This window comes from Cervus canadensis, chromosome 16 (genome assembly GCF_019320065.1).
Source record: "Cervus canadensis isolate Bull #8, Minnesota chromosome 16, ASM1932006v1, whole genome shotgun sequence".
NCBI lineage: Eukaryota > Metazoa > Chordata > Mammalia > Artiodactyla > Cervidae > Cervus > Cervus canadensis.
In genome coordinates, this window is record NC_057401.1 from 10,918,276 (window position 1) to 10,936,700 (window position 18,425).

General features: G+C 38.8%; 1 long non-coding RNA gene across 1 annotated transcript; it reads right to left on the reverse strand.

The window, feature by feature from the left end:
* Positions 1–1,067: 1,067 nt before the first annotated feature.
* LOC122454535 lies at positions 1,068–16,774 on the reverse strand. The gene is made up of 3 exons (XR_006273432.1): positions 16,680–16,774; positions 13,945–14,157; positions 1,068–1,523 (listed from the first exon to the last, which is right to left on the reverse strand). It is a non-coding gene; the product is annotated as an uncharacterized LOC122454535 (long non-coding RNA).
* Positions 16,775–18,425: the final 1,651 nt, after the last annotated feature.

Below are 18,425 nucleotides of genomic sequence, written 5' to 3' on the forward strand. Positions count from 1 at the left end.
GTTGCCAGTTCCTTCTCCAGGGGATCTTCCTGATCTAGGGATTGAGCTTGTATCTTCTATATTGGCAGGCAGGTATTTACCACTGAGCCACCAGGGAAGCCTTGCAATTATCATAGGATATTCAGAAATTTGTTGACTGTCCTGAGATTTATTTTAGGGACCAGAGTCATTCTGGCTCCTAAAATAAATGTCAGGTCACAGAGGTGGTGTCTCAACTTAAGGAAACAAAGTCTGCTTACTAAACATGGGAACAGATACTGTGAACATGGATTTCCCAACAAAACACAAAGGGCAGCTGATTCTTTGGTGCTGATGAGGAGGAGTACAAAGGTGATGAAGGAGGATATAAATTTGAAGTATCACTTCTTCAATGTTATATATATAAGCATTGGTTTGGATGTCAACAGTTTTAATAAAAGAAAATAAAATAGTATTTCCCTGGTGGTCTAGTGGTTAAGAATCTGTCTGTGAACATAGGTATGACCTAAAGCAAATTCCTTACGATTATACAGTGGAAGTGGCAAATAGATTTAAGGGATTAGATCTGATAGACAGAGTGCCTGAAGAACTATGTTTGTGATGTTGTACAGGAGGCAGTGATCAAGAACATCAGTATTGTGTTGGCCTCTTCTGTACATCAATATGAATCAGCCACAGGTATACTTATGTCTCCTGCTTCCTGAATCCCCCTCCTGTCCTGTCCCCATCCCACCCCACTAGGTTGTCACCGAGCACTGGGTTGAAATCACATGGTGGTGACAATGAAAAGACATATACATAGCCCAGTGTTTCCAACCTTTACAAGAACAAGAAGTTCTCTTGCAAGTCAAAATAAGTTCATGGAACCCTGTATAAGAGTCGTTGAATTTTACTATGCATTCATTGACAATGAATTATAAATTAGGGATGATATTAATCATGTTGGAGAAGGAAACGGCAACCCACTCCAGTATTCTTGCCTGGAGAATCCCAGGGACAGAGGAACCTGGTGGGCTGCCGTCTTTGGGGTCGCACAGAGTCAGACACGACTGAAGCGACTTAGTAGCAGCTTAATCATGTTACTACACTATAGCTTCCAAATGTGTTTGAAAAACCAGTGATATACATATGTGAAAACATGTTATCTAATGTGTGAAACATGTTATTTAATGTGTGAAAACATATCTATTAAGGCTGTAGCTAGTGTTTGCTGCATAAAGGCCTATAATGACCCACAATCAGGAAGGCATGCGTTTTTGCTCCTGCTCCTGCTGCCCACCCTACTCCCATGCCCATCACTAGGTTCCTGATCTAGCTCTTCTCCTCTAGTAGACGAACTGTTACATTTGGATTTCTAGTTTCTGTAGATCCACTTCCTCCTTACATTTCCACAGAACTTTATTTGAAATAAGTGCAGAGGGAGCTCTGTGTGGGCTGATGGATGGGCCTGGCTGGAATTTTGCTTTTCCAGGAGTCCAAGTAAGTCTTGGTCACATTAGTCAATGGCTTCCTCCATCCACAGCTCTTTAGAAGGTGTACCAACCCTGAGAACAGCAAGAAAGGGCAGCAACAAGTGAACATGTTTTGGGACCTTGAATCTGTTACTGTCTCATAGTGCACAGAGCCAGCTCAAATTAAAAAAGAGTGTAAGGTCAGGGCTCAGACTCATTCCTGGCATTGCTTGTGGGTCACTCTATCCTATTCTGGCTTAGATATGATGCATGTTTTTGTTCTCAGTAAACATTCTATTTTTTGGCGGAGTCACCGTCTACCCCCACTCTTTGGTTCCCCTGAAAGAAATTCTGATTTTCTATCCTAGTTGAGTTGCCTCAAGAAATCCTGGGAAGAAATTCAGTACTTCTCCCCAACTGCCCACATGGTTAGCTCACTCCCAGCCTGGAGGATAGAACCTGAGTTCATAAGAAAGACATGGGCTTCCTCCCTTTCCTTTTCCTCAGTCCCATACCAGCAACACAAAACCAAAGTGCAAACCTATCCTTCTCCTAACTCATACCAAAACACTAACATTAGAGATCTTTTGGTTTAGGCTTTAACCTGTTGTAAAACTCCAAAATGTTCCTAGAAGCATAGGTTATTGGTTAGGCCTTATCAGTAAGTTACCCAAGAATTAGCTTATCAGAACCTTTCCTAGTGGCAGATTTCAAAATTGAGAGGGTGAGATGAGGAGAACTCTGAGCCCCGCTCCTTCTATTGCCATCAACAGGTGAGAAAAGCAAAAAGGGAAAACTAAAGGTTAGAGATAGTAGGACCAAAATTAGGGGTCTTGTCCTATTGTCTCCCTTACCTCATAGCACATGGATCAAAAATTCTTTTTAGAGCAGATATAGGCAGATGACTGAAAGACTGTAATTCAGTTCACACTGAAGGTAACTGGAGTATAGCAAGATTCCTGGGAGGTGCTCAAGACAGGGCCGGAATGGGCAAAGAATCAATGTCACCAAGACCATGAGTTGTAAGCTGGTCAATGGTAAGAAACACATAGCACTCACTGTTTTATGTGCTTCACATCCAAGAGAGAGGTGATGTTATTTGCTCCATTTATCAGGTGGGGAAATTACTTGCCCAACCCACTCAGGAAGTGACAGGGCTGAGGACTGAACCCAGGTAGTGTGGTTCCAGAGTCGGAACTTTGAAATAATGCTATGCTATAGTCCAGAGAGGTGGAGCTAAAAGCACCCTCTGGTTCTAGTTCAAGCACTGTCTCTAACGGTGTGGCTTTAGGGCAGGTCATTTCAGTTTTCTGGATTCAGTTTCATCAACTGTAGAAAGAAAAGATAAGAGTAGATGACACAAAGTTCTCTTATGCTTCAACATTCAGTGGTTCTACATGGAACACGTATGGCCATGAATATGTAATAGCCCGTACAAGGAACAGAGTGAGGATGAGGGCAAATCTTATCCCTCTAATCCTATCTCCAGGGCTTCCTGTGCCCAGAGTTGCTTTTATGCCTTCCTTTCCTAATCCTCACTGATAATTATGCTTAATGGTGGAGATAACAGAGCTGATATAAAAGGGTGCTTCCAGGATTGAACAAAGGAGAGAGGGGAAGAGAAGGAGCTTTGCAGCCAGATGGAAGACCTGCCTGACAGCAACACAATGTTCACCAAGTTACCCCCTCAGAGCTGCAGCTTCTACATCTGCAGTGTTAAGAGGACCTCCTCCAAAGGTTTTTGTGTAGATTCAATAAGATACATAAAGAACCAAGGCCAGGGCCTAGCGCGTAGTAGGGGCTCAGTAGGTTTAGTTACTTTCCCATCTTTCTCCCTTCCTCACAGGTGACATGAAGAGTTGTAATGGCAATAGGATACCGTGTGACCTCATATCCTCCTCTACTGTCCCAGATTTCTGTGCTTACAAGACAGCTCTAAGTGATCTAAGTGAAAAGGCGTTACATTCCTTTTCTCCCCTTACATTTTAAACTTTTTATTTTTTACTAGGGTATAGCCGATTAACAATGTTGTGGTAGTTTCTGGTGAATAGCAAAGGGACTCAACCATACATATACATGTATCTTTTCTTCCCCAAACCCCTCTCTTGAGGTATTTGCCTAGCTTATAAAAACTCTCTCTTGTTTGGTAATGGCCCTTATACAAAGATCATTTCAGCTATAACTAATAGAAAATACAGAATATAAAGGTTTAAGCATAAAAGAAATTTGCCACCTATTATATATATGTAAGTTAAGTCCATTTGGTCCAACAGGATGTAAGCTTCAGGTGAGGCTCTGACGGCACCATGTGTATGTGGTGGTCAGGACTCCCCGTATAAAAATACCTTCTTAAGGTTTAGAGCCCTCACTGTTACAACATCATGTCTGTGGCATTCTGTTAATTGAAAGCAGTCACAGAAAAAAAAAATCTATAGAAAATCAATGAATCACAAAGGAAGAGAACAAAAGAAGAATAAAGAAGAAAAGGCATTACAGAACTGCCAGAAAATAATTAACAAAATGGCAATGAGTCCATACCTTTCATAGTTACTTTAATGTAAATAGACCAAATTCTTCTGTCAGAAGACAACAAGGTGCTGAGTGGATTAAAAAAAAACACACGACCCATCTATATGCTGCCTAAGACTCTTGCTTCAGATGTAGAATACATACAGACTGAAAATAAAGGAATGGAAGAGATTACTTCACACAAATGGGAACCAAAAGAAAAGTGTAGTAACTATACTCATATTAGACAAAGAGACACAGAAGTCATTATAAAGGGGTCAGTCCATCAAGGGTATATAATAATTGTAAGTATCTGTCCACCCAACATAAGAGCACCAAAATGTGTAAAGCAAATATGAAAAGACCTAAAGGGAGAAATAAATAGAAATCCAGTAGTAGTAGGGGACTTCGATACCTGTCAATGTTAACATCATCCAGACAAAAATTCAATAAGGAAAATTAGCCTTAAATCACATATTAAATTGTGTGGACTTAACAGGTGATGCAGTGGTAAAGAATCTGCATGCCAATGCAGAAGACACAGGAGACTCAGGTTCAATTCCTTGGTGGGGAAGATCCCCTGGAGTAGAAAATGGCAACCCACTCCAGTATTCTTGCCTGCAAAATCCCATGGACAGAGAAGACTGGTCACAAAGAATTGGATACAACTGAGTGACTGAGCACACACATGTACAGAACATATACAGACATATACAGAACATTCCATGCCCAAACAACAGAAAATACATTCTTCTTAAGCTCACACAAAACTTACTCCAGGATAGATCAAATGTTAGGCCGCAAAACAAATCTTAATAAAGTTAATGAAATTAAAATCATACCATCCATCTTTTCTAACTGTGATATGAAACTGGACATCAATTCAAAGAAAACTGGAAAATTCACAAATATGTGGCAATTAAACAGCCTGCAACTAAACAATCATTGGGTCAACAAAGAAATCAAAAGAGAAATCAGAAAGTATCTTGAAGCAAATGAAAATGGAAATACAACATACTAAAACGTGTGGTTTGTAGCAAGAGAGCAGTTCTTAGAGGAAAGTTCACAATGATAAATGCTTACTAAGAAACAAAAAAGATCTCAAATAAAAAATCTAACTTTATACCTCAAGAAATAGAAGGAAAAAACAAACAACCAAGTCCAAAGTTAGTAGAAGGAAGGAAATAACAAAGATCAGAAAGGAAATAAGTGAAATAGAGACTAAAAACACAACGGAAAGATCAATGAAGCCAAAAGCTGTTTTTTTATTTTTTATTTTTAAATAAGATAAATAGATAGGGCTTCCTTGATGGCTCAGCCAGTAAAGAATCTGCCTGCAATGCAGGAGATGGAACCCTGGGTTGGAAAGATACTCTGAGAAGGAAATGGCAACCCAGTCCAGTATTCCTGCCTGGAGAATCCTGTGGACAGAGGAGCCTGGAGGGTTATAGTCAATAGCGTCGCAAAAGTCAGAGATGACTGAAGCAACTGAGCACACAAAATAGATAAACTTTTAGCTAGATTCACCAAAAAAAAAAAAAAAAAAAATAGAGGATGCAAAATGAAAGAGGAGACATTACAACTGGTACCACAGAAGCATAAAGGATAATAAAAGACAAACATGAACACTAAAAACCTGTACAAATTAGAAGAATGTATAAATTCGTAGAAACACATAGCCTACCAAGACTGGATCATGAAGAAATAGAAAATCTCAATAGGTTGATTACTTGTAAGGAGATCAAATCATTAATAAAAAACCTCCCAACAAATAAAACTTCAGGACCAGATGGTTTTATTGGTGAATTCTACCAATCTTTTAAAGAAGAACTAACATCAATTTTTCTGAAACTCTTCCAGAAAAAAGAAAAGGGAACACTTCCAACCTTATTTTACAAAACTAGTATTACCCTAATACTAAAACCAGAAAAGGACACCACAAGAAAAGAAAATTACATGTCAGTATTCCTGATAAACTTAGACACAAAGAATCTTTAACTGATTATTAGTAAACTGCATCCAACAATACATTAAAAGGATCATATACCATGATCAATTAGGATTTATTCCAACAGTGTAAGGATGATTCAACATCTGCAAATCAATGTAATATGTCATATTAACAAATTGAAAGATAAAAGTCACACAATCATCTCAATAGATATAGAAAAAGCTTTTGGCAAAATTCAGCCCATTTGTGATGAGAGTTCTCAACAATGTAGATACAGAGGGAACATATCTTAACATAATAAAGCTCATATATGACAAGCCCCCAAATTACATCATTATTAATAGTGGAAAGGTGAAAGCTTTTCCTCTAAGACCAGAAACAATACAAGGGTGCCCACTCTTGCTACTTTTATTTCATATAGTATTGGAAATCCAAGCCAGAGCAGTTAGACAAGAAAAAGAAATAAAAGGCATCCAAATCAGAAAGAAGCAAACTGTTACTATTAGCAGATGGCATCCTATCATGTATTGAATGCCCTAAAGACCTCACAAAAAAACTATTGGAACTAATAAAAAATTCAATTAAGCTTGAATATATAAAATCAATAAAAAATCAGTTGCATTCTACATGCTAATAACTAATTATCAGAAAGAGAAATTAAGAAAATAATCCCATTTACAATTGCATAAAAAAGAACAAAATACTTAGGGATAAATTTAACCAAGGAGGTAAAAGACCTGTAAATTTAAAACCATAAGATATTGATGAAAAAAATTGAAGTAGGCACATGTAAGTGAAGATCTATGCTCATGGGTTAGAAGAGTTAATATTTATTTTTACTTTTTTTTACAAGTCTAAAAAACTATGCTGTATCTCATTATTATTAAGAGTTAATATTTTAAAATGTCCATACTACCCTAAGCAATCTACAGAGGCAATATAACCCCTATCTAAATTCTAAAGACATTTACATAGAAATAGAACAAATAATCCTAAAATCTGTACGGAATCAGAAAAGACTCTAAATAGCTAAAACAATCTTGAGAAAAAAGGATAAAACAGGAGGCGACACATTTCTTGATTTCAAACTATGTTTCAAAGCTACAGTAATCAAAAGAGTATAGTACTGACATAAAAAACAGACACATAGATAAATGGAACAGAAAAGAGAGTCCAGTAATAAACCTACATGTATAGAATCAGTTAGTTTACAACAAGGGAATCAAGAACACATAATTGGGAAAGACAGTCTCTTCAACAAATGGTGCTGGTAAAGCTGAACAGCCACATGCAGAAAACTAAAAGTGGACACTACTCAATACCATACTTAAAATTCAACTCAAAATGGATCAATGGCTTAAACATGAGACCCAAAATCATAAAATTCCTAAAAGAAAACAGGTTCCATGACATTGCTCTTGGCAATGATTTTTTTTTTTTGTATTTGACACTAAAAGCAAAGGCAATAAAAGCAAAAATAAACAAATATAGCTTTTTACACCAAAGTAAAAAGCTTCTGCACAGCAAAGGAAACTATCAACAAAATGAAAACAGAGCAGGAAAAAATAGTTGTAAATCATATATCTGATGAGGGGTTCGTACTCAAAATACATAAAAAATTCATACAAGTCAACTGAGGGGAAAAAAGAAACAAGAAATTTGATTTAAAAATGGGTAGAGAAAAAAAAAAAAGGGTAGAGGAGCTAAATAGGCATTTCTCCAAAGATAACATGCAGATGGCCAACAGGTACCTGAAAAGCTGCTGAACATCAACAATCATCAGGGAAATGTAAATCAAAATCACACACCTGTTAGAATGGCTATTAGAAAAATGACAAGAAGTAACAAATGTTGGCAAGAATGTGGAGCAAAATTCCCACATTACTGTTGGTGAGAGTGTAACTTGGTGCAGCCACTATGGAAAACTGTATAGAGGATCTTCAAAAAATTAAATATTGAACTACCATTTAATACAGCAATTTCACTTCTGGGAATAAATATTACCAAAGGGAATGAAAATATTAACTCAAAAAGTATATGTACCCCCATGTTCATTGCAGCATTATTAACAATAGCCAAGATATAGAAATGACTTGTGCCCATTGAAGAATGAATGAATAATGAAAATGTGATATGTATGTATTTCAGCCACTAGAGAAGGAAATCTTGTTATTTGTGACAACATGGGTAGACACTGAGGGCATATGTTAAGTGAAATAAGTCAGACAGAAAGAGACAAATGGCATGTGATTGATCCTACTTATACATGGAATCTAAAATCAAGCGAACAGACAAGCAAAACCCCAAATCACAGATACAGAACAGATTGGTGGTTGCCAGAAACAAGGGACTAGGGTGGGCAGACTGTCTGAAGGTAGCCAAAAAGTTTAAACTTCCAATCATAAAGGAAATAAGCCCTGGGGATGTAACATATATTATGGTGACTATAATTAACAGTACTATATTGCATATTTGAAAGTTGTAAAGAGAGCTGATCTTAAAAGTTTTCATCACAAGAAAAAAGTGTAATTGTGTGTGTTGATGGATGTTAACTAAACTTATTGTGGTTATCATATTATGATATATACATATACCAAATCTTTATGTTTAAAAACGCTAAACCAGTGTAATGTTAGATGCCAATTATATCTCAAATTTTTTTAAATAGGAAAAAATGAAATAATGTTCAGCCATAAAAAGGACATCTTGTCATTTTCAACAGTATAGATAAAACTTGACAGCCTTATGCTAAGTGAAATAAGTTTGACAGAGAAAGATAAATACTATATGATTTCACTTGATTTCACTTATAAGTGAAAACAAAACTCATAGAAATAGAGAATAGATTGCTGCTTGCCAGAGAAGGGGTTGAGGGTATTGGGGATATTAGTTGAAGGTAGTAAAAATGTACAAATTTCCAGGTATGGAATAAATACATTCTGGTATATGTACAGGCTGGTGAGTACGTTTAATAATACTGTATTATATAGTTGAAAGTTGATAAAAGAATAGATCTGAAAAATTTTCATCACAAGGAAAAAAATTTGTAACTCCACAAGGTGATGGATTTTTAACTAATCTTATTGTAGTAATCATTTGCACAAATACACACATCATTATTTTGTACATCTTAAACATACAATATTAAATGTCAACTAAATCTCAATAAAACTGGACAAAAGAATACAAACAAATCACAACGAAAGAGTGAAAGTGCCAACTGAAATTCAGTGTGGACCTATGTAAGGTCGCAGAGTCTGGGAGGTGTGGTTCATTGGGGGCTATCTTTAGTGACTAGCTACTGCTACTGGATAACCAGGCTTCTAGCAATTTCCCCTTTTAACTCCCTTGAATTAAGTAGAGTCAGATTCTGCTGCTTAAAACTGAAATCTCTTTAATTAATAAGTACCTGAACATCCCTAATATAAAAGGGCAGGATAAGCAAAAGAGAAAAATACAGGAGAAGTTACTAGAAGTCAGTTACTAAAAATCAGTGGTATAGTTTTCTATATGTACACATTTATGTGTACACACATGACTATTTCCAAATATCTTAAAACTTTTTAGAAAATCAAATTTTACTATCTTTTTCAAGATACTGTATGATTTTATTAGCAAATGTTGTGTATATATATTTCTAAAATATAAAGATTCTTTTTATAAATCCATGAGACCATTATGATACTTAACAATATTTTAAAAATATTTAATATCAATTAACAAGGACAAGATGGTTGGGTAGAATGACGTGTGCTCATCTTCTCTTGCGAGAATTCCAAAATTACAACTTGCTACTGAACAACCATTGACAGGAGAATGTTGGATCCCACCGAAAAAAAATACCCCACATCCAAGGGCAAAGGAGAAGCCCCAGCAAGATGGTAGAAGGGGCAAAATTGCATTTAGAATCAAACCCCATACCCGCGAGAGATGTTCCAAGGGATCAAGCAAAACCTTGTGCGCGCCAGGAGACCCCGCAGAGACTGAGCCAGACCCGCCTTTAAGTGTCTCCTGCAGAGGTACGGGTCAGCAGTGGCCTGTCGCAGGGGCAGGGGCTCTAGGTGCAGCAGACCTGGGTGTGGCATAAGCCCTCTTGGAGGAGGTCATCATCAACCCCAACATAGAGCTGCCAGAACTTATATTAGACTGGGGAACAAGACCCAGTCTCCCCCTCAGTCTGTCTCTCCCATCAGGAAGCTTCCATAAGCCTCCCATCCTTCTCCATCAGAGGGCAGAGAGAATGAAAACCACAATCACAGAAAAGTAAGCAATCTGATCACATGGACCACCATCTCCTCTAACTCAGTGAAACTATGAGCCATGCTGTGTGGGGCCACCCAAGATAGACGGGTCATGGTGGAGAGTTCTGACAAAATGCAGTCCACTGGAAAAGGGAATGGCAAACCACTTCAGTATTCTTGCCTTGAGAAACCCATGAACAGTATGAAAAGGCAAATAGGACATTGAAAGATGAACTCCCCATGTTGGTTGAAGAGATGGAGCCAAAGCAACAACAGCACCCAGTTGTGGATATGACTGGTGATGGAAGTTAAGTCCGATGCTGTAAAGAGCAATATTGCATAGGAACCTGGAATGTTAGGTCCATGAATCAAGGCAAATTGGAAGTGGTCAAACAGGAGATGGCAAGAGTGAACATTGACATTTTAGGAATCGGTGAAATAAAATGGACTGGAGTGGGTGAATTTAACTCAGATGACTATTATACCTACTACTGTGGCCAAGAATCCCTTAGAAGAAATGGAGTAGCCATCATAGTCAACAAAATAATCTGAAATGCAGTACTTGGACATAATCTCAAAAAAGACAGAATGATCTCTGTTCGTTTTCAAGGCAAACCACTCAATATCACAATAATCCAAGTCTATGCCCTGACCAGTAATGCTGAAGAAGCTGAAGATGGATGGTTCTATGAAAACCTACAGACCTTTTAGAACTAACACCCAAAAAAGATGTCATTTTCATCATAGGGGATTGGAATGCAAAAGTAGGAAGTCAAGAAACACCTGGAGTAACAGGCAAATTTGGCCTTGGAGTACATAATGAAGCAGGGCAAAGGCTAATAGAGTTTTGCCAAGAGAATGCACTGGTCATAGCAAACACCCTCTTCCAAAAACACAAGAGAAAACTCTACACATGGACATTACCAGATGGTCAACACCAAAATCAGATTGATTATATTCTTTGCGGCCAAAGATGGAGAAGCTCTATACAGTCAGCAAAACAAGACCGGGAGCTGACTGTGTGTGGCTCAGACCATGAACTCCTTGTAGCCAAATTCAGACTGAAATTGAAGAAAGTATGGAAAACCACTAGATCATTCAGGTATGACCTAAATCAAATCCCTTATGATTATACAGTAGAAGTGACAAACAAATTCAAGGGATTAAATTTGATAGAGTGTCTGAAGAACAATGGACTGAGGATCGTGACACTGTACAGGAGGCAGTGATCAAGACCATCCACAAGAAAAAGAAATGAAAAAAGGCAAAATGGTTGTCTGAGGAGGCCTTACAAATAGCTGTGAAAAGAAGAGAAGTAAAAGGCAAAGGAGAAAAGGAAAGATATACCCGTTTGAATGCAGAGTTCCAAAGAATAACAAGGAGAGATAAGAAAGCTTTCCTCAGTGATCAATACAAAGAAATAGAGGAAAACAACAGAATGGGAAAGACTAGAGATTTCTGCAAGAAAATCAGAGCTACCAAGGGAACATTTCATGCAAAGATGGGCACAATAAAGGACAGAAACAGTATGGACCTAACAGAAACAGAAGGTATTAAGAGGAGGTGGCAAGAATATACAGAAGAACTATACAAAAAAGATCTTCATGATCCAGATAATCATGATGGTGTGATCACTCACCTAGAGCCAGACATCCTGGAATGCAAAGTCAAGTGGGCCTTAGGAAGCATCACTGTGAACAAAGTTAGTGGAGGTGATAGAATTCCAGCTGAGCCATTTCAAATCCTAAAAGATGATGCTGTGAAAGTGCTGCACGCAATATGCCAGCAAATTTGGAAAACTCAGCAGTGGCCACAGGACTGGAACAGGTCAGTTTTCATTCCAATCCCAGAGAAAGGCAATGCCAAAGAATGTTCAAACTACTGCACAATTGCACTCATTTCACACACTAGCAAAGTAATGCTCAAAATTCTCCAAGCCAGGCTTCAACAGTACATGAACTGTGAATTTCCAGATGTTCAAACTGGATTTCGAAAAGGCAGAGGAACCAGAGATGAAATTGCCAACATCCGTTGGATCATCGAAAAAGCAAGAGACTTCCAGAAAAACATCTACCTCTGCTTTATTGACAATGCCAAAGCCTTTGACTGTGTGGATCACAACAAACTGTGGAAAATTCTTCAAGATGGGAATACCAGACCACCTGACCTGCCTCCTGAGAAATCTGTATTCAGATCAAGAAGCAACAGTTAGAACCAGACATGGAACAACAGACTGGTTCCAAATCGGGAAAGGAGTACATCAAGACAGTAATTGTCACCCTGTTTATTTAACTTCTATGCAGAATACATCATGTGAAATGCTGGCCTGGATGAAGCACAAGCTGGAATCAAGATTGCTGGGAGAAATATCAATAACCTTATATACACAGATGACACCACCCTTATGGCAGAAAGTGAAGAGGAACTAAAGAACATCTTGATGAAAGTGAAAGAGGAGAGTGAAAGAGCTGGCTTAAAATCAACATTCAAAAAACTAAGATCATGGCATCTGGTCCTATCACTTCATGGCAAATAGATGGGGAAACAATGGAAATAGTGACAGACTTTATTTTCTTGGGCTCCAAAATCACTGCAGATGGTGATTGCAGCCATGAAATTAAAAAACGCTTGCTCCTTGGAAGAACAGTTATGACCAACCTAGACAGCATATTAAAAAGCAGAGACATTACTTTGCCAACAAAGGTCCATGTAGTCAAAGTTATGGTTTCTCTAGTAGTCATGTATGGATGTGAGAGTTAGGTTATAAAGAAAGCTGAGTGCTGAAAAATTGATGCTTTTGAACTGTGATGTTGAAGAAGACTGTTGATAGTCCCTTGGACTGCAAGGAGATCAAACCAGTCAATCCTAAAGGAAATAATTCCTGAATGTTCATTGGAAGGACTGATGCTGAGGCTGAAACTCCAGTACTTTGGCCCCCTGATGGGAACAACTGACTCATTTGAAAAGACCCTGATGCTGGGAGATTGAGGGCAGGAGGAGAAGAGGACAACAGAGGATGAGATGGTTAGATGGCATCAGTAACTCAATGGACATGAGTTTGAGCAAGCTCTGAGAGTTGGCGATGGACAGGGAAGCCTGGCATGCTGTGGTTCACGCTGTCACAAGGAGTTGGACATGACTGATTGACTGAACTTAACCAAATATCATAAAAGCATTCAGATTTCCCCAATTGTCTAATACATGACTTTCAACATTATATTTTTAATCTCTGATGCGTAAGAAAAAGAGGTTTGAGATTCTATAATACGAAGCTCATAACTTAGATAGTGCATCAATCAAAATATTTATTAAACTTTTCTTATGAATCCATGACTAGGCTTGATATTTTGAGCATTAGGGATAGTAGTTCCCAGAGGTGGCAGGCTCCATGAACTCAAACAAGAAAGAAAACACTCACACATGCACACACAACATACACACACACATGAGACTTCTCTATTTGTTGCACTCCTATTCATTCTCTATGACCAGCTTAAATTTTACCTTTTCTCCTACCTTAATTCTATATATTTCCCTAGGCAGAGCTATTTGTTCACTTCTTTGGCTTCTCGTTGCTCTTTGTAGCTAGTTCAATATATCATTTATCCTGGTTGATGCTAATGTTTTGTTATGTGCAGCAGGCAGAATTCTAACATGACCCCTCAATGAGTCCTTTGTATAATTCCCTCGCATTGCCTTGGAGGAGGGTCTGTGAATATGAGATGTTATTCCCATGATTATATAACCTATATGGCAAAAGGTGTGCCAAATTGCTTGACTTTAAGATAGCAAGATTACTCTTTGTGGGACTTACCTACTTGATCAGGTCAGTTTTGAAAAGAGATGAGGCTCTTCAAAAGAGACTTGAAGTGTGAGAGGGATTTGATACAAAGAAGATAATCTTGTACTTGCTTGGAGATGGAAGGGGCCACAGGGCAAGGAAGGGAGGCAGCTTCTATAATCTGAGGACGACCCTCGGCTGATGATTAGAAGGATCTTCAGTCCCACAATCCCAAGGAACTGAATTCTGTCACAAGCACAAATGCTTGGAGTCAGATGCTAGCAACAGGCAAGAATGCAGCCTACCTAACACCTTGATTTCAGCCCTGTGAGACCATGAGCAGAGAACCCACTTGGGCTATACCCAGACGTCTGACTTGCAGAACTGTGAACTAATAAACTAAATTGCTAAATTTGTAATTTCCTACACAGCCATTGTGACAGACTTTATTTTCCTGGGCTCCAAAATCACTGTAGATAGTGACTGCAGCCAAGAAATTAAAAGACGCTTGCTCCTTGGAAGAAAAGCTATGACAAACCTAGACAGCGTATTAAAAAGAAGAGCTATTACTTTGCCAACAAAGGTCCATCAAGTCAAAGCTATGGTTTTTCCAGTAGTCATGTATGGATGTGAGAGTTGGACCCTAAAGAAGGCTCAGCACTGAAGAACTGATGCTTTTGAATTGTGGTGTTGGAGAAGACTCTTGAGAGTCCCTTGGACTGCTAGGAGATCAAACCAGACAATCCTAAAGGAAATCAATCCTGAATATTCATTGGAAGGACTGATGCTGAGGCTGAAACTCCAAACTCCATACTTTGGCCACCTGATGTCTAGAGCCAATTTTCATTAGAAAAGACCATGATGCTGGGAAAGATTGAAGACACGAGGAGAAGGGGACAACAGATGTTGAGATGGTTGGATGGCATCACCGATTGAACAGATATGAGTTGGAGCAAGCTCCAGGAGCTGGTGAAGGACAGGGATGCCTGGCGTGCTGCGGTCCATGGGGTCACAAAGAGTTGGACTTGACTGAGCAACTGAACAACAACAACACAGCCACAGAAACTAACAGATTATGCATCTGTCTTCTTCACTGAACAAAGATCACCTGGAAGGCAGGGTTTGTTTCTTAATTTTCAATGTAGTCCCCTATAAGCAAAGTACCTAACTCAGAGCAGTGGTTTAATAAGTGCTTGTTGAATAAAATTTTGCAGTGTTGTATAGGAAATTAGAGACAAAGATTCAGTGTACTCAGTTTATTTCAGTAAGTGTTCTTCAAATGCTCACTAGGTGCTCAGCACCATGCCAAGGTCAAGTTCCTCCAAGGCAGCATCTCTGACTCAGTTTCCAGTGTATCTTATATTGATAAAACATTGGGTTTTTGAACATTACTGATGCAGAGACAGTTAACTGGATTTATAGTATTAGAGATACAAGTTGATGAGGAAATGAATATAAAAGATAAGAAAAGTTCCAAAACTTATTTTGAGGAATAGCTTTATTATGCTGCCTTTTAGAACTTCTGATTAATGCCAGTCATGACTATAACTTTGGGCAATTCATTTAATCTTTCTGACCAGCAATTTCCTCACTAATAAAGAGGTAGGATACAGGATGTCACTTGTCAGCATAAAATTCTATGTCATCTATGAGTTTCATGCGTTCTTTCCATCGCTACTCACTATGGTGATAATGACATGGCCACATTCTGACATGCAGGCTTCAGAAATGAAAAGGTCACAATAATCCCCACATTAAACACGATGACTGCCTTATCTTCTTCCAATAGGTTAAAAGGAGCATCTCAGAATCCTCAAGAAATAAGAAGAAAACATACTCATATTTTGAAAAATCTCTCAATGTTTTAACTAAGTTTTTTTAAGGGTAAACAGTTTTTGTACTCTGAAAAAGTTCGGGCCTTATAGCATAACTGGAAGAATCCCAGCTGAAAAGGCTTGACATTTGACTATCTGGACAGCAAAAGAGCATGTACTCAAAATGAAAAGAAAATGACATGATGCTTAAACTATGCTTTAAAGTCCTGCCTGCCACCCATTGTGGGGGGAAGGAGCTTGGATGATGTAAGAAAGAGTAAGGGTGGATGAAGACATTAAAAGTGCGCAATATCCAGTGGCTTCCAGTTGGCTGGCCTGTTTTAACCCAGGAAAATAAGAGGTGTTGGTAACTAACTTTGGTCCCCTCTGCAAATGGAAAAATATTCAGAAAAAAATACTTCTCATTCACTTCGCAAATATTTATTGAGTTCCAACCATGTGCTAGGTACTGTCCTAAATGATAAGGATATAGTCATGAACCTGCCTATGGACCCTATAATTTCACATATATTAAGTAGGGCTCACTTGGGCTCACTTGGGAAGTCAGTGTTGTTTTCAGTTAGCTGAATGTCCACTACATGCTCAGCTACAGAGGCAGATTCTCAGTAAAACTAATGAACTTCAGTCTTCATGGCTGCTTGCTTTTATGGGCCCCCTGTTCTGTGTGTCTTGCTCAGGGATTTGGAACTCATGGATACACAGACCCTGCTCCAGCCAGGGGGTTGTCCTCTATATCCTGATCTACAGGGAAGATCAGTGGGCTCCTAGGAACCCCTTAAATTTTGTTGGTGCCTAGTGACATTCTATACTACATGGGGGCCTCTCCAAGTACCCTGAGCCCAACTCTGGCATCAAGAAGATTCTGATTAAAATGCTGCTCCCCTATCAGGGCACCTTTTGCCCTGCAACCCCCTCCTCCTGCCCAGGACTTACCGGATGCCAGACCTGGCTTAGTTGAATCAGCCCCTGAGGCTATGGCCAAATGGCCAGCTGGAGCCCTCTCCAGTGATATCAAAGGTCTGCAGCCTCTGAGGGCCTTTCCTAGGACACAAAGCACCTTTAGGGCAAGAAATTGAGCTGTGGGATGACCAACAAGTTCTGAAGCTAAAAAAACCTTTTCTAAGCCATCAATAACAAAAAATATATTTCTATCTACTATGCCAGCAGAAAGACAAAATTATCTTTCTATTCTCTCATTTATTATTAAATTTTATAATAAATGGTATTATAAAATTTTTACCATGTGAAAATCAAAGCGTATAAAAACAAACATACAGGGAAAATGTGCATTATATATGTGGGTCAACCAGTTAAATTGTAACAGTAACAATGATTGTTAATTAATACTAGGGATAATAATGCTATTTTCCTGGATGCTTTTTGGAATTTGTAATTTGTTATCATTTCTGTTTTTCATTTAAAATAGATTTCTACCCTGAATCTAGTTTCATCTCTTTCATAAAGAGGGCTCCCTATTTAAGAAACATCAGGCCTTGTAAATCTTCAGATCTACTCTGATAGGGCTCCTTTTCTTAAAGAAGTGAGCAGGAAAAAAAAAAAAAAGAAAGCCATAAGAAATCACTAAAATCATGAGAAACCAATTTCCACAGCTTTTCTTTACTCCATTAAATCCTCACCTTCTCCTATTTGGCCTTCTTATAAGTTAGTCGCTCGGTTGTGTCTGACTCTTTGCAAACTGATGGACTGTAGCCTGCCAGGCTTCTCTGTCCATGGAATTCTCTAGGCAAGAATATTGGAGTGGGTTGCCACTTCCTTCTCCAGGGGAATTTTCCCAACCCATGGATTGAACCCAGGTCTCCTATATTGCACGCAGATTCTTTACCACTCAGCTATCAGGGAAACCCATCCTATTTGACCTTGCATCTATTTGAAAAACTTCAATGAGTCAAATGCCAAGAAGGAGTATTCAAAATATCTAAATACAAAAGGGGCTTCCTTAGTGGCTTAGAAGGTAAAGAATCTGCCTGTAACCCAGGAGACCCGCCTGACCCAACCTCATTGAAAAAAAATCAAGGATCCAACTCCACCTTCCTAATTTGGAAGAAGACAAACTTGTCTGAATTGGTTTTTGGAACAGGAATTACCTTAGAAGTGCAGTTCCAGAAACTGAGGAGCGTATGATTTTGTTAGTACATTTCTCTTAAAATGAGTTATTAATTCAGAGGCGGCCACTATCAAATGTCTTCCTACAACACATCAACCACTATTTTCCATCTATTCAGGAGGGAATGGCAAGGCTGAGAGCCAATGAAGGGGAGAGAAATGACTGCTGATTTTGTTGCAACGAAACCAAAGGACGCTTGATTTATCAGTACATTTGGCACACTCTTTTTCAGGGGTGTGTTGGGGAGGAAGAGTGGGGTGGTGGAAATTAAGGGTTGTAAATTTTATAAATCAGGCCCTCTAAAGTAGGCCAATTGGTCAGCTGCAAACTTGGCAGCATTGTGAAGCATGTGTGCTGGGGCAGCTTCAGAACACAATGTTCTGTTCACTCCGCGAGCAAAGGAAAGTGGAATAAGGGCTCAACCCAGGACACCGCGAGGGCTCAGCAGAGACAGGCAAGGAGGCCGAGAGACAGAGGAAATGCTAAGGAAGAAGGCAATATCCTGAGACTGGTGGACACAAAAGAGAGAGAGAGAGAGTGTATGGGAGAGAGAG